The sequence below is a fragment of the Heterodontus francisci genome, chromosome 10 (genome assembly GCF_036365525.1).
Source record: "Heterodontus francisci isolate sHetFra1 chromosome 10, sHetFra1.hap1, whole genome shotgun sequence".
Classification (NCBI taxonomy): Eukaryota; Metazoa; Chordata; class Chondrichthyes; order Heterodontiformes; family Heterodontidae; genus Heterodontus; species Heterodontus francisci.
The window spans coordinates 14,036,794-14,053,853 of NC_090380.1; the positions used below are offsets into that span (position 1 = coordinate 14,036,794).

General features: G+C 47.9%; 1 protein-coding gene across 1 annotated transcript in view; it reads right to left on the reverse strand.

The window, feature by feature from the left end:
• adprhl1 (ADP-ribosylhydrolase like 1) overlaps nt 1-17,060 on the reverse strand; it is a 108,283-nt gene that overhangs the window by 77,807 nt on the left and 13,416 nt on the right. Inside the window, exon 2 of the mRNA XM_068039843.1 lies at nt 13,527-13,685. The gene's annotated coding sequence lies outside the window, so the exon portion shown is untranslated. The remainder of the gene's footprint in view (nt 1-13,526; nt 13,686-17,060) is intronic.

The following is a 17,060-nucleotide window of genomic DNA, read 5'->3' on the forward strand; positions in this document are numbered from 1 at the left end:
TAGCATGTGCTTGACTACTGTTTTTTACATGTTTGTGCTTTTGGCTAGTGCTGTTCATTATTCTATCATTAACATTCGCTCTGCGCTAACACTTAGTCTTTCAGCACATCTTTCGCACACACTTTGCCTTTGTCCCATGACCTTTTTGTCAGTCAATCTCTCTGTCCCTCTGTCCTATCACACACGTTCCCTTATGTTCTCTTTGCCCCCCTCCCTGGCTTTACTTACTTAAAACCTATTACATTTCTAACCTTTGCCAGTTCTGATGAAAGGTCACAGACCTAAAACGTTAACTCTGCTTCTCTCTCCACAGATGCTGCCAGACCTGCTGAGTATTTCCAGCGCTTTTTGTTCTTATTACAAAAGTAGGGAGGTTATGCTTCAGTTATGCAGGGCATTGGTGAGACCACATCTGGAGTACTGTGTACACTACTGGTCTCCTTATTTAAGGAAGGATGTAAATGCATTGGAAGCTCAGAGAAGGTTTACTAGATTAATACCTGGAGTGGGCTGGTTGTCTTACGAGGAAAGATTGGACAGGCTAGGCTTGTATCTGGTGAAGTTTAGAAGAGTAAGAGGCAAATTGATTGAAACATATAAGATCTTGAGGGATCTTGACAGGGTGGATGTGGAAAGGATGTTTCATCTTGTGGGAGAATCTAGAACTAAGGGTCACTGTTTAAATATAGGGATCGACCATTTAAGACAGAGATGAGGAGAAATTGTTTCTCTCAGAGGGTTGTGAGTCTTTGGAATTCTCTTCCTCAAAAAGCGGTGGAAGCAGAGCCTTTGAATATTTTTAAGGCAGAGGCAGATAGATACTTGATAAGCAAGAGGGTGAAAGGTTATCGGGGGTAGACGGGAATGTGGAGTTGAGGTTACAATCAGATTAACTATGATCTTGTTGAACGGCGGAACAGGCTTGAGCGGTCGAGTGGCCTACTTCTGCTCCTAATTCGTATGTATGTAGGTGAGGTGCCAGGAGTCACCACCAGGGCCTCACACTCCTCGGGTGAGCAAGGAGGTACAGGTGTGCCTTGAAAGGACAGAGGAGAGAGAGCGTGAGACATTTGGGGGCTCCTCTCAAGGCACTCATGGCATGGATATCTGCCCCTCAACCCCTCCAGTGACTCCAGTATCTCAATCAACCATGACGACTGAGGACGTTCCTACACTTGTGCAGGAGGCCCTCAATGTGCCGGGGCCCTCCAGGCCTCAGGCTGCCAGAGGACAATGGCCAAGATCATCCCAAGCCATGGGCAGCAAGGTCAGCAGCCTGCCTCCACCTCAGCTGACAGCGGAGGGGGGAGCACCATGTGGGAGCACATGGAAGAGATTGAAGAAGAGTACCTAGCTGAACTTAGGGTTCACAGGTTACTTTTTTTACAAGCATGCAGCCTTGCAAATTTGTGGCTCACCAATAAGTGTCTGATGTGGCAAGGCTTGAGGTCTCCTTGCATTTCTTGTGGGCCGTTGGGACCACAGGAGCACCCTGGCTTCGTCAGAGGGTTTAATGGGTGGGAGCACACTGCGTGAGTTCGAGGCATTCCCCATGCCGCAACATTCTGTCTTACTGCGTGCAGGGAAATGGCAAGGTCAATGAAGGAGGTGGCACCAGGGCTGCACAGTGCTGAAGCTTTTTATCATTGCATTGATCTGTCATAAGGATCATGTGAACTGTGCCTGTATTAATGCGTTGTGGGCCGCCCCTGTGCCTATCTCATGGCATCTTGCCTGTGGTCCCTGAAGCCCTTCAGCATCCTATGCCTGGTCATCATCTTCCTCCATCTCCTCATCGTTGGAGGAGGCATTGCACTCCATGATATGCTCATTGTTCAATTGTTTTCCTCTCTGAAGCACCAGGTTGTGGAGGGCAAAGCAAACCACCATGATGTGTGAGACTCTTGCTGGGCCATACCTGAAGGGCACCACCAGATCTATCTAGGCATCTTAACCACATCTTCAGAAGCCCTGTGGCCTGCTCAATGGTCACTCATGGTAGGTCTTGTAAGTGCTCTTCTGCAGCAATGCTAGGATTCCTCACAGGTGTCCGTACCCACGTCTTCAATGCGTAGCCTTTGTCACCCAGTATCTATTCTGGAAGGCGCGCAGGAGTTCTGAAAAACTCTGGTACCTGGGACTGCCTTAGAATTTAGACATCATGGTTGCTTCCCAGGAACCTTGCACACACCTGCAGGAAGCACTTGCAGCGGTTGCAGATCAGTTGTACATTGAGTGAGTGGAAGTCCTTCCTGCTGATGAAGACCACCGCCTGGTCTGTGACAGCTTTCATGGCCACATGTATGCAGTTGAGGACACCCTGCACCTGTGGGAATCCAGCGATGGTCCGAGGCTGGCCCTCTTAAGCATGGCATTGGTCAGCAGCACAGCCATTGGGTGCCCACAACTTCCCATAGGGCTCAGCTCATCCTCCAACATGGCACACAGCTCTGTGACAACCTCCCTTGAGAGGTGGAGTCTTTGGTGATACTGCTGCTCCGACATTTGAAGGTAGCTGAGACTCAGTCTGTTGACCCTCTGTGGCAGGTAACATTTTCTTTGCACATGAGGCTGGTTGCGTCACATTCTGCACCCTTCCCCTCAGATTCCCCTCCGAGGCTAGCGTTCCCTGCTGCCCCTCTGGTTGCTGCTGTCCTGTTGTCTGTGGCTGCAGTTCTCTCCCTTTCAGCTGCTCCTTCACACTGGAGGAACGGAAACCTGAGTGAATAAGGTCACGGCAGGTAGATTCACTCACTCTGCAGGACCTCTTTCCCCCCCCACACCTTACCCACACAGATGCCACGTTCAACATACCACTCTGGTAGGGAATAGCCCTGCAGCTATGGCATGTTATCCACTTCTCCCGACTGACAATGCCAAAGTCCGTGCTGTTGCTTCCTCAGTGCCAAGACCTCTCGCTAGCTCAGGACCTCCTTATACTTAGTGAGACTCTGAAGCTCCGTGGAACCTATGTGCCTCCAGAAAAATCAGAAAACCCTGGTAAAATTTAAGTTAATTGCCTGTTTAAAAGGTTTAATTACCTTCCCACCACATGTAAACGTGAGGTCCTCCCACCATGCTGGACACCTTGCGGAAAATCCAGTATCGATGTGAAGTCATCATACTCCCATCCAGATGCCTTCCATCCTGATATTCCGACCCCTCCCACCTCCCGACCCACCTCCAATGGGCCGGAAAAATTCAGCCCAATATCTTGCTTCCTGACCCACACCTCACGATGAAGTCTCAATGGGAGCTCAATCACTGTAAACAAATGAGACTGAATGTAATGATAGCTGGTGCATGAAGTTCAGCCCAGTCACACCTCCAGTATTGTATCCATTCACCATGAACTCCATGGGTAACAACACAATTAACATTTATTACCTAATAATTTACATCTAATTCAAAAAAAACATATTTACAAAAGGAAACGTGGAGGATGATTGATGAGGCTGTTGTGTTGAGTTGGATCAAGAGCGTGAGATCCTTAAACAGCAGAGTTTCTCGATCCACGTTCTCCTGCGGGACGTTTTCTATGTAAGGACAGCTGATAAGAAAGCCGCATTTCCTCGGAGACTGCAAGGGATAAAGTCAGGAGGCAAATAACACAGATACAGGGACTCAGATGAACTAAGAGAGCAGAGAACAAGCCAGAATATAAGGTGTTTACAGCCTCTGCAGACTCCGGCTGGGAGACGATCTCATACACAGCAGTTATAACAGCCAGGGGATCAGGGCTGTCATCCTCTGCCACTGAATGGCTCCTTTCATTCAATGGCACGGATGAGTTCATCTCTTGGATGAGTTGTTTTAAGGTGGGAATAGTCAGCTGAGTTTTCTTTGCTATTAATCTCCAGATGGACTTGGTGCCCTCGTCCACAGGTCCAGGGAACCGGAGGAGACAACGCACAACGGCTGGCAGCTGCTGGGACGTGAGGAGGGTGAAGGTGTCGACAACTATGAATCTCACTTGCTCTTGGGTGATTGTCTGCATTTGCTGGTGCAGCGCGTCGAGGGTCTCTGAGAGATGATCTTGCAGCTCAGGGCCACGTCTCTCGACAATGCTTCTCATGATAACAGCAGCTATGTTGGAACAGATGGGGTGATGGTCAACAAGGCCTTGGAAAAGTGTAAGGAGCAGGTTTCCCAGCTGGTCCTGGGGCAAGTGTTTGGAAATGAGCTGTGCCAGCTCGCTGCATCCTTGAAAGAGGACGGAGCTGTCCGTGCTCGCCAATCGTTGGCCGATAGTTTTCAGAATTTCCCCCTGCTCATTTTAATCTTCTCCACTCAAACCTTGGTAACAGGCCTGGAACTTCAGGAGAATGTGTAAACTGTCCATGGCCCCCTGCCGCACGGCGAGAACGGGATCAGCACATCGTGGCAGCAGACGACCAACTACAGACCCCGAGACAATCGGTGCTATTATATTTCCAGCGTTGAGTGCCTGCAAATAACATTTCAGCAGCTCCAAGGTCGTGTCTACTGCTCTCTCCCTTTCACAATCACTTGGTGATATTTTCCATTTCTTTACAGGATTGTCCACAGTCTGGTGACTCTCAGCATTGAGTTCCTGCCAGTAGAAAGCCAGCAGTTTCAAGGTCAAATTATAGGCCGGTGAGCCTTACGTCAGTGGTAGGGAAATTATTAGAGAGGATTCTTCGGGACAGGATTTACTCCCATTTGGAAACAAATGGACTTATTAGCGAGAGACAGCATGGTTTTGTGAAGGGGAGGTCGTGTCTCACTAATTTGATTGAGTTTTTTGAGGAAGTGACAAAGATGATTGATGAAGGAAGGGCAGTGGATGTTATCTATATGGACTTCAGTAAAGCCTTTGACAAGGTCCCTCATGGCAGACTGATGCAAAAGGTGAAGTCACATGGGATCAGAGGGGAGCTGGCAAGATGGATACAGAACTGGCTTGGTCATAGAAGACAGAGGGTAGCAGTGGAAGGGTACTTTTCTGAATGGAGGGATGTGACTAGAGGTGTTCCGCAGGGATCAGTGCTGGGACCTTTGCTGTTTATAGTATATATAAATAATTTGGAGGAAAATGTAGCTGGTCTGATTAGTAAGTTTGCAGACGACACAAAGGTTGGTGGAGTTGCGGACAGTGATGAGGATTGTCAGAGGATACAGCAGGAGATATATCGGTTGGAGACTTGGGCAGAGAAATGTAATTCGGACAAATGTGAGGTAATGCATTTTGGAAGGTCGAATGCAGGTGGGAAGTATACAGTAAATGGCAGAACCCTTAGGAGTACTGACAGGCAGAGAGATCTGGGAATACAGGTCCACAGGTCACTGAAAGTGGCAAAGCAGGTGGATAAGGTAGTCAAGAAGGCATACGGCATGCTTGCCTTCATCGGTCGGGGCATAGAGTATAAAAATTGGCAAGTCATGCTGCAGCTGTACAGAACTTTAGTTAGGCCACACTTAGAATATTGCGTGCAATTCTGGTCACCACACTACCAGAAGGACGTAGAGGCTTTGGAGAGGGTACAGAAGAGGTTTACCAGGATGTTGCCTGGTCTGGAGGGCATTAGCTATGAGGAGAGGTTGGATAAACTCGGATTGTTTTCACTGGAACGACGGAGGTGGAGGGGTGACATGATAGAGGTTTACAAAGTTATAAGTGGCATGGACAGAGTGGATAGTCAGAAGCTTTTTCCCAGGGTGGAAGAGTCAGTTACTAGGGGACATAGGTTTAAGGTGCGAGGGGCAAAGTTTAGAGGGGATGTGCGAGGCAAGTTCTTTACACAGAGGGTGGTGAGTGCCTGGAACTTGTTGCTGGAGGAGGTGGTGGAAGCAGGTACCATAGAGACGTTTAAGAGGCATCTTGACAAATACATGAATAGGATGGGAATAGAGGGATACAGTCCCCGGAAGTGCAGAAGGTTTTAGTTTAGACAGGCATCAAGAGCGGCGCAGGCTTGGAGGGTCGAATGGCCTGTTCCAGTGCTGTACTGTTCTTTGTTCTTTGTACTGCTCTCTCCCTTTCACAATCCCTTGGTGATGTTACCCAGTGATCTATATACTTGTACACGGACTGGAAACCCTGAGGAGACAGGTTCTGAAGTAAAACTTGTTTCAGGAGCCTGTGTAGAGCAGCCATACTTTCACTGTGAAGTGTCTCTCCTCCTTCTGGGTTCACAGATGTACCATAGAAACATATAAAATAGGAGCAGGAGTAGGCCATTCGGCCCTTCGAGGCTGCTCCGCCATTCATTATGATCATGGCTGATCATGCAACTCAGTAACCTGTTCCCGCTTTCCCCCCATATCCTTTGATCCCTTTCGGCCCAAGAGCTATATCTAACTCCTTCTTGAAAACATACAATGTTTTGGTCTCAACTGCTTTCTGTGGTCGTGAATTCCACAGGCTCACCACTCTCTGGGTGAAGTAATGTCTCCTCATCTCAGTCCTGAAAGGTTTACCCCATATCCTTAGACTATGAGCCCTGGTTCTGGACTCCCCCACCATCGGGAACATCCTTCCTGCATCTACCCTGTCAAGTCCTGTTAGAATTTTATAGGTTTCTATGAGATCCGCCCTCACTCCTCTGAACTGCAGCAAATATAATCCTAACTGACTCAATCTCTCCTCATACATCAGTCCCGCCATCCCAGGAATCGGTCTGGTAAACCTTCGCTGCACTCCCTCTAGAGCAAGAACATCCATGCTCAGACAAGGAGACCAAAACGGCACACAATATTCCAGGTGTGACCTCACCAAGGCCCTGTATAATTGCAGCAAGACATCCCTGCTCCTGTACTTGAATCCTCTCGCTCTGAAGGCCAACATACCATTTGCCTTTTTTACCGCCTGTTGCACCTGCATGCTTACCTTCAGCGACTGGTGTATGAGAACACCTAGGTCTCGTTGCATATTCCCCTCTCTCAGTTTATAGCCATTCAGATAATAATCTGCCTTCCTGTTTTTGCCACCGAAGTGGATAACCTCACATTTATCCACATTATACTGCATCTGCCATGCATTTGCCCACTCACTCAACTTGTCCAAATCACCCTGAAGCCTCTATGCATCCTCCTCACAACTCACCCTCCCACCCAGTTTTGTGTCATCTGCAAATTTGGGGATATTGCACTTAATTCCCTCATCTAAATCAGTAATATATGGACCTTCCTGGTCCTGGCTGGAGTCCAGACAAACGAAAGTGAAAATACTCCTCAAGTAATTCTATTTAAATGTTGATTCATTTTCTCACAACCTAGACTCTGGAGTGGTTCATTTTGTGAAACTAATGAAGTGGAGGAGGGAATGGTGAACTGTGAGCACAAAGCTGGCTAAAGGGAAATTAAGCTGATTACCTCCAGTCAGCACGGTCAACTTATCTCAATAAAGGATGAAGAGAAACAATATAAAAGAAAGTTTACAATTCTAAAGAGGATGAAGGAAAAGAGAGACCTGGGAGTATATGTGCACAAATCAATGAAGGTTGTAAGGCTGGTTGAGAAAATCTTTAAAAAGGCATACGAGATCCTGGATTTTATGAATTGAGGTATAGAGTACAAAAACAAGGAAGTTAGGATGAACCTTTATAAAATGCTGGTTCACACTGAACTGGAGTGTTGTGTGCAGTTCTGGACATCGTACTTTAGGAAGGATATGAAGACTTTAGAGAGTGTGGAGAAAAGATTCACGAGAATGGTTCCAGGAATGACGGACATCAGTTACGTGTATAGATTGGAGGATCTTGGATTGTTCTCCTTAGAGAAGGTTGAGAGGAAATTTGATAGTGGTATTCAAAATCATGAGGTGTCTTGACAGAATAAATAGAATGAAACTGTTCCCATTGGTGGAAGGGCTGAGAACCAGAGGACATCGATTTAAGGGGCTTTCAATAGAGAATTGGATCAGCACCTGAAAAGAAATCATTTGCAGGGCTGTGGGTAAAGGATGGGGAGTGGGATTAGTTACATTGTCCTCGCAGAGATACAGCACTGACACGAGGGGCCAAATGTCCTCATTCTGTGCTGTAACCCTTCTATAATGCTATAATTGCCGTTAGTTCCTGACATTGTTTGAAGTTTGTGACAGTAGCTGGTGTAATGCAGAATGTGAGAAAGTTGTCTGCAGCTCAAATTCAAAGGGATTCACCGGCTTCATGGCAGGTGATCTTATAGAGGAAGAGGGAATAATTTTAAACTAGACCGCCCGGTGGGAAAGTGATCAGATTGGATTGGATAACAGAGATTCTGGTGGTGAGCGGGGGAGGGGTTGTTCGTGAGTGGGGGAGGGATTGTGGTGAGTGGGGGAGGGGTTGTGGTGAGTGGGGGAGGGGTTGTGGTGAGTGAGGGAGGGGCTGTGGTGAGTTGGGGAGGGGTTGTGTTGAGTGGGGGAGGGGATGTGGTGTGTGGGGTTGGGGTTGTGGTCAGTGGGGGAGGGGTTGTGGTGAGTGGGGGAGGGGTTGTGGTGAGTGAGGGAGCGGTTGTGGTGTGTGGGGGAGGGGTTGTGGTGAGTGGGGGAGGGGTTGTGGTGAGTGGGGGAGGGGTTGTGGTGTGTGGGGTAGGGGTTGTGGTGATTGGGGGAGGGGATGTGGTGAGTGGGGGAGGGGTTGTGGTGAGTGGGGGAGGGGATGTGGTGTGTGGGGTTGGGGTTGTGGTCAGTGGGGGAGGGGTTGTGGTGAGTGGGGGAGGGGTTGTGGTGAGTGAGGGAGCGGTTGTGGTGTGTGGGGGAGGGGTTGTGGTGAGTGGGGGAGGGGTTGTGGTGAGTGGGGGAGGGGTTGTGGTGTGTGGGGTAGGGGTTGTGGTGATTGGGGGAGGGGATGTGGTGAGTGGGGGAGGGGTTGTGGTGAGTGGGGGAGGGGTTGTGGTGAGTGGGGGAGGGGTTGTGGTGTGTGGGGTAGGGGTTGTGGTGATTGGGGGAGGGGATGTGGTGAGTGGGGGAGGGGTTGTGGTGTGTGGGGGAGGGGTTGTGGTGTGTGGAGGAGGGGTTGTGGTGAGTGGGGGAGGGGTTGTGGTGTGTGGGGGAGGGGTTGTGGTGAGTGGGGGAGGGGTTGTGGTGTGTGGGGGAGGGGTTGTGGTGTGTGGGGGAGGGGTTGTGGTGAGTGGGGGAGGGGTTGTGGTGATTGGGGGAGGGGATGTGTTGAGCAGCTGGTAAGTACATGGTGTACAGATGAAGAATTTCGCTCCTTTTACTCACTTCAGCAATTCACCTGTCCCTCAGCTCACAAAAACACTCCCTATGATACTACATCAGGGTGAATTTTCACCTCCAAACAGCTTCCTCGTAACCTTTGAGTTTGAGGCTGGGGAGAGGATTTTAACAGCCAAGAATGAGAGGGATGGAATTAGCTAAAAATCAGAGAAAATTGAAGCTTGACCACAGCCCGGCTCCAATACATCCACTTCCAGCTTTCACTGACACCCAATTGGCTGCACGTGAATAATTTGCCTGCTGGTGTAATCATTCAGACAGGTGGGTCGACAATTAACACACCATTTAAAATCACAATTACATAGAAAGGGTTGGATTTTCAATACATTTTCAGAATGCTTTGGATTTAACGCCTCCAGCACAGGTTTCCTGGGGACTGGGAAACTCTCCAGTGAAAAGAAGGTGAGATTGAGCTGCTCTTCATGGGGGGTCTATTAGCTTCAGATAACCTGAACTCAATAAAGGTTCAGTGCTTCCAGCTGCTTGGCAGTTCCCTCTGGAAAACACCTTCCAGAGAGAGATTTTAGACTGAATTTTAACACTGACACCTACTCACACCTGGGGGAGTCTGTCAGTGGGCTGGGACCTGAAAGATCTAGGAGTGGACTTTGCCGTGGCTTTTTAACTCAGCCACAGCATTCCCACCCAGCTTCCAGGATTCCTGACCAATCCGAGTGGGCAGGTGTGATGATGACCTGCACCTGACTGGCAAAGAATTACTGTCAGCACACAGACAGGAAGGTCGTGTTACCTTTGTGCTCAGACACATCCCTGGAGGTAATGCTGCAGGCAATCAGGACCCACAAACATAGAAACATAGAAAAATAGGAGCTGGAGTAGGCCAATTGGCCCTTCGAGCCTGCTCCGCCATTCAATGCAATCATGGTTGAACATTCACATTCTGTGACCTCTTCTCGTTTTCTCCCCGTATCCCTTGATCCCATTAGCCCTAAGAACTATATCTAACTCGGTATTGAATATATTTAATGATTTGGCCTCAATTGCTTTCCGTGGTAGAGCATTCCACAGGTTCACAACTCTCTGGGTGAAGAAATCTCTCCTCATCTCCGTCCTAAATGGCTTACCCCTTATCTTTAGACTGTGACCCCTGGTCCTGGACTCCCCTGCCATCGGGAACATCCTTCCTGCATCTAGTCTGTCAAGTATGTTAGAATTTTGGAGGGTTCTATGAGATCCCCTCTCATTCTTCTAACGTCTGGCGAATACAAGCCTAATCGACCCAATCTCTCTTCATACGTCAGTCCTGCCATCTCAGGAATCAGTCTGGTGAACCTTCGCTGCACTCCCTCCATAGCAAGAACATCTTTCCTCAGATAAGAAGACCAAAACTGCACACAATACTCCAGATGTGGTCTCACCAATGCCTGGTATAATTGCAGCAAGACATCCTTGCTCCTGTTCTCAAATCTCTCGCTATGAAGGCCAACATACCATTTGTCTTCTTAACTGCCTGCTGCACCTGCATGCTTACTTTCAGCGACTGGTGCACAAGGACACTCAGGTCTCGCTGAACCTCTCCCTCTCCCAATCTATCGCCATTCAAATAATAATCTGCCTTTCTGCTTTTGCCACCAAAGTGGATAACCTCACATTTATCCACATTATACTGCATCTGCCATGTATTTGCCCACTCACTCAACCTGTCCAAATCACACTGGAGCTTCTCTGCATCTTCCTCACAGCTCACACTCCCACCCAGCTTTGTGTCGTCTGCAAACTTGGATATATTACATTTAATGCCCTCATCTATATCATTAATATACATTGTGAATAGCTGGGGTCCTAGCACTGATCCCTGCGGTACCCCACTAGTCACTGCTTGCCACTCGGAAAAAGACCCGTTTATTCCTGCTCTTTGTTTCCTGTCTGCCAACCAGTTCTCTATCCATGTCAGTACCTTACCCCCAATCACATGTGCTTTAATTTTGAATGCTAATCTCTTTTGTGGGACCTTATTGAAAGCCTTCTGAAAGTCCAAATGCACCTCATCCACTTGTTCTCCCTTATCTATGAGACTCGTTACATCCTCAAAAGATTCCAGTCGATTTGTCAAGCATGATTTCCCTTTTGTAAATCCATGTTGACTTTGTCCGATCCTGCCATTGTTTTCCAAGTGCTCTGCTATTACATCTTTTATAATGGACTCTAGCATTTTCCCCACTTCTGATGTCAGGCTAACCGGTCTCTAATTCCCTGTTTTCTCTTTTCTCCTTTTTTAAATAGTGAGGTTACATTAGCTACCCTCCAATCTGTTGGAACTGTTCCAAGGTCTACAGAATTTTGAAAAATGACCAGCAATGCATCTACTATTTCTAGGGCCACTTCCTTAAGTACTCTACGATTATCAGGCCCTGGGGATTTATCGGCCTTCAATCCCATCAGTTTCCCTAACACCATTTTCCTACTAATACTGATTTCATACAGTTCCTCCTTCTCACTAGACCCTATGTTCCCCAACATTTCTGGGAGGTAATTTGTGTCCTCCTTTGTGAAGACAGAACCGAAGTATGTATTTAATTGGTCTGCCATTTCTTTGTTCCCAATTATAAATTCCCCCGTTTCTGACTGTAAGGGACCCACATTTGTCTTCACTAAACTTTTTCTCTTCACATATCTATAGAAGCTTTTACAGTCAGTTTTTATGTTCTCTGCAAGCTTACTCTCATACTCTATTTTCCCCTTCTTAATCAATCCCTTTGTCCTCCTTTGCTGAATTCTAAACTGCTCCCAATCCTCAGGTTTGCTGCTTCTTCTGGCCATTTTATATTTCTCCTCCTTGGATCTAATACTATCCCTAATTTCTTTTGTAAGCTTCGGTTGAGCCACCTTTGCTGTTTTATTTTTGCGCAAGACAGGAATGAACAATTGTTGTAATTCATCCATGTACTTTTCAAATACTAGCCATTGCCTACACACTGTCAACCCTTTAAGCAATGTTCCCAATCTATTATAGCCAACACACACCTCATACCTTCATAGTTTCCTTTATTTAGATTCAGGACCCTCGTCTCGGACTCTCCTGCTTAATGAAGAATTCTATCAGGTTATGGTCGCTCTTCCCCAAGGGACCCCGCACAACAGGATTGTTAACTAATCCTTTCTCATTACACAATACCCAGTCTAGGATGGCCTGTTCTCTTGTTGGTTCCTCAATGTATTGGTCCAAAAAACCATCACGTACACACTCCAGGAATTCCTCCTCTGCAGTATTATTGCTAATTTAGTTTGCCCAACCTACATGTCGAGAAATGTCACCCATAATTACAGTTTCACCCTTATTGCATGAATCTCTAATTTCCTGTTTAATGCCATCCTCTACTTCACCACTGCTGTTTGGGAGTTTATATACAACCCCCACCAACGTTTTCTGCCCCTTGGTGTTTCTTACCTCCACCCATACAGATTCCACATCAGGATTCTCTGAGCTAATATCCTTCCTCACTATTGTATTGATTTCCTCTTTTACTAAGAATGCTACTCCACCTCCTTTCCATTTTTGCCTGTCCTTCCTAAATATTGAACACCTTTGGATATTCAGTTCTCATCCTTGGTCACCCTGCAGTCATGTCTCCATAATCGCAACTGTGTCGTATCCATTTACATCTATTTGCGTGGTTAATTCACATGCCTTATTGTGAATACTCCGCGCATTGAGACACAATACCTTTAGGCTTGTCTTTTTAACATTCTTAGTCATCTTAGCATTATTTTGCACTATGGCCCTATTTGTTTCTTGCCCTTGATTTCTAGGCCTTCTACTTTTGCCTTTTTGTTTGTCTTTTGTTTCTATCCTTGTTTCTTCCTCCTCAGTCTCCCCACTCAGGTTCCCATCCCCCTGCCATTCTAGTTCAAATCCTCCCCAACAGCACTAGCAAACGCCCCTGCGAGGACATAGGTTCCGGTCCTGCCCGGGTGTAACCCATTCTGCTTGTACAGGTCCCACCTTCCCAGAACTGGTCCCGATGTCCCAGAAATCTAAATCCCTCCCTCCTGCACCATTTCTCCAGTCATGCATTCACCTGGTCTAATTTCCTGTTCCTATACTCACTAACACGTTGCACAGGAAGTAATCCTGAGATTACAACCTTTGAGGTCCTGCTTTTTAATTTAGTTCCTAACTCCTTAAATTCATCTTGCAGGACCTCATCCCTTTTTCTACCCATGTCGTTGGTACTGACATGTACCACGACCACTGGCTGTTCACCCATACCCTTCAGAATGTCCTGCAGCCGCTCCGAGACATCCTTGACCCGAGCACCAGGGAGGCAACATACCTGATTTTTGTTAAAGCTATTTACTGGCAGTATCAGCTGTTACTCACCAACCAATCACCTTGTAGCTTTCTTGTGATGTCACTGTTGATTTTTTTTTCAAACTCCGGTCCACCTGGACTGCTCTCATGCAGGTCCACTCCTCTCTGCTTCGCTCCCGGAAGGTAAAGATGTGTTATTCCCAGCGGATAGGAGCAAAAGGCCAGCATCTGTGAACAAACAGGTATGGTTGGAAGAGGAGGTGAGCAGCAGGAGTGTGGTCCCACCATCCTGGATACAGGGCTGAAAGAGATTCAAGGACCTCATCAGGGCAGGAAAGGTGAGTGGAATGTCACCTTCAGGTGCAAAACCCCCCACTCTGACATCTGCAGCCTTCTCCTGCACAGCAGTTCTCAGACCACTGGAGATAGAGAGATGGGGGTCTCCTAGATACCTGGTAAGAAAATTCGATATCACACAGCCACATGGCACAGAACAATCACTCATGTTGGTGTCCTGACACCTGTAATTGAAATATGATCATGAGCACAATGATTTCTTTGAACCCTTTCCACTTGTCAGTTCAAATTCATGTTGTTCATCTCCCAAAGGTCCTTCAAGAGTGACACAGGAGCTGGTGTGTGAGGAGGCTGATGAGTCCTCAGAAGAGGTCACACACTCTGAGGAAGCACCGTCACATGACTGATGCGTGCCCTCTGTCAGCTCAGATACACACACCTCGGTGGGGCCTCCAGGGCAGGCAGCTACATTGTCACATGGTGAGTCACACATCACATGTGAACAAGAGCAGGTGCAAGAGACAGCAGTGGAGAGTCACCATCAGAGGGTGTAGAACACTCCAAGCTCTGCTCAGCTGGACACAGATGCTGAACCTTGGGAGTTATCCAGGAAAAGGGAATTGTGGAGCAGCAACAGGAAATGTGTGAGATTCTGTTAGCATTTCCAGAGACACTGCACAGATTGGAGAGAGATTGGAGAAATCTGTCTCCCCTTGATTGCCATGATGTATCAGGCCTTTACACTGATGTCCACCTCCGTGGAAAGAGTGGCCACCTGCATGGAGCATCAGACACAGCAGGTAACCGAGTGCATGCTGGTCCTCACCAATGGCCTGCACACTCAGTCTGTCAATTTAAATAGGATGGAGGAAAGCCTCACCTTGGCCATTCAGCAGCCCACTGTAGGGCAGCGAAGAGCTCTCTAGCTCCTGTCTAGCAGGGAAGTTTGTGTGGGTGATGAGAGGGAAGATGGAGAAAGAGCACAGGGAAGTGGGGACTCTGATCAAAGCTGCCACTCCTCCCACCTTACACCCCGTCCCTCAGTCAGAGCCCCACATGCTGCCTCCTGTCCTGATGACTGAGTCTGCCCCTGCACAGGTGCAGGTGAGGCAGTGTTTGGCAGGGCCCTCACAGGCTCTAAAACCCAGAGGATGTCCATCACCAGCATCTGAGCAGTCAGAGCAGGGGAACGAGCAGACTACCTCCAGCTCTGCTGAAGCTACAGGGGTAGAAGCATGTAGGAGTAGTAGAAAAAGGAAGATACACAGTTTGTATTTGTACAAGGAAAATGACTTGGGTGTTTACGTGTCTGTTAATGTGTCCACTTTATTGTAATTGTTAAGCACCATAAAATTTATTTCAAGTCCAGTCATCTCCATTGTGGTCTCTCATCTGTCCAGTGGACATCAGCCTTGAGGTTAATATTATAACATGAGTAGAAGATGAGCAATGGGTGTCAGTGAATTGGAAAGATTACTGATTGATGTTTTGTAATAGGGGACAGTGAGGTCATCATTGGTGTGTCACATGGATGCACAGCCTCAGGGTACATGAGGGTTGTCTTCCTCCTGTTGCTCCTCCTACTCTGAAGTTTCAGCACAGTCATCACCTTCACCCCCTTATTGCTCCAATCCTCTCTGCTGCGTTATACTGCGGACGTCACAGCAGACAGCTATCATTCTGGAAACCCTTACTGGTGCGTACTGAAGAGTGGCCCTAGGTCTATTGAGGCACCGGAATCACATCTTCAGCAGCCCAATGGCTTGCTCAATGTCAATTCTTGTGTTCCTCTGGCTTCTGTTGTATCATTCCTTGGTGTTAGTGGTTGGGCTCCTCACAGGTGTCATCAGCCACATCCTGGGAGGGTATCCCTTCTCTCCAAGGAGCCATCTGCTGGGTCAGTTTGGAGCTTTGAAGATCTGAGGTACACGTCACGCATACAGAATGAAGATATTATGACAGCTTCCTGGATATCTTGCGCAGATATGCACGAATATCTTCCGGTGGTTACTTACAAGCTGCAGATTAATGGAGTGGCATCCCTTTCAATTGATGAACACTTCCAGTTTATCTGAGAACACCTTGTTTTCCAGATGGGGGCAATCTATGATTCCCTGAACCTCTGGGAATCCAGCATTTGCAACAAATCAGAGGGCCCTCTCGTTCTGACTGGCCTCATCTGGAACCAAGTGGACAGATGTGTCGGCCCTGGGCGGCACAGTGGCGCAGTGGTTAGCACCGCAGTCTCACAGCTCCAGCGACCCGGGTTCAATTCTGGGTACTGCCTGTGTGGAGTTTGCAAGTTCTCCCTGTGTCTGCGTGGGTTTTCTCCGGGTGCTCCGGTTTCCTCCCACAAGCCAAAAAGACTTGCAGGTTGGTAGGTATATTGGCCATTATAAATTGCCCCTAGTATAGGTAGGTGGTAGGGAAATATAGGGACAGGTGGGGATGTGGTAGGAATATGGGATTAGTGTAGGATTAGTATATATGGGTGGTTGATGGTCGGCACAGACTCGGTGGGCCGAAGGGCCTGTTTCAGTGCTGTATCTCTAAACTAAACTAAAAAAAAAACTAAACTAAACATGCCATTCATCAACTGGGAGTTGCACTTGTGGGCAGCAGATTGTGAAATCCTGCAGATATCACCAGCGGGTCCCTGGAAGGAGCTGGAGGTGAAGAAATTCAGGGCTGTGGTGACCTTGATGCGATCCCACCTGGTCCACTGGGAAGGAGGTCTTGTTCCAGGAGGCTGCAGATTTCAGCTTGCACCTTTCGAGAAAGTCTGAGCCTCCTGAGGCCCTTTTGCTCAGTCATGTCCAGAAAGCTGGTAAACCCTGTGTTAATGGGAATCGCCTCCTGAGAGCTGGAGCTTTGTGTCCATCTCCACTGCCCTGTTGAGCAGCAGGTGGCTGAGAGAGAAGGCAGGTGCAGCTCCTGCTGGTGTTGTTCCTATTCCTGCTGGTGTTGGCTCTGCTACTGGTGTTGTTCCTGCTGCTGGTGGTGCTGCTGGTGTTGTTCCAACTGCTGGTGGTGCTGCTGTTGTTCCTGCTGCTGGTGCTGCTGTTGGTATTGTTTCTGTTGCTAGTGGTGCTGCTGGTGCTGCTGCTGCTTCTCTTGTTCCTGATCAGAGGTCCACGGTAGAGCTGTGTAATCTGCTCCCCTGCTGCTGTGTAGACTGGCAGCTGGGAAGTGCAGATCAAAGGCAAAAAGTTGAAGGTTGCTGAAATGACCTGCAAAGTGTTGGAAATCACCTGTAAAGCAGTGAAAACACACTCTCAGATCACCAGCTGTGAGCAAAATCCTTTC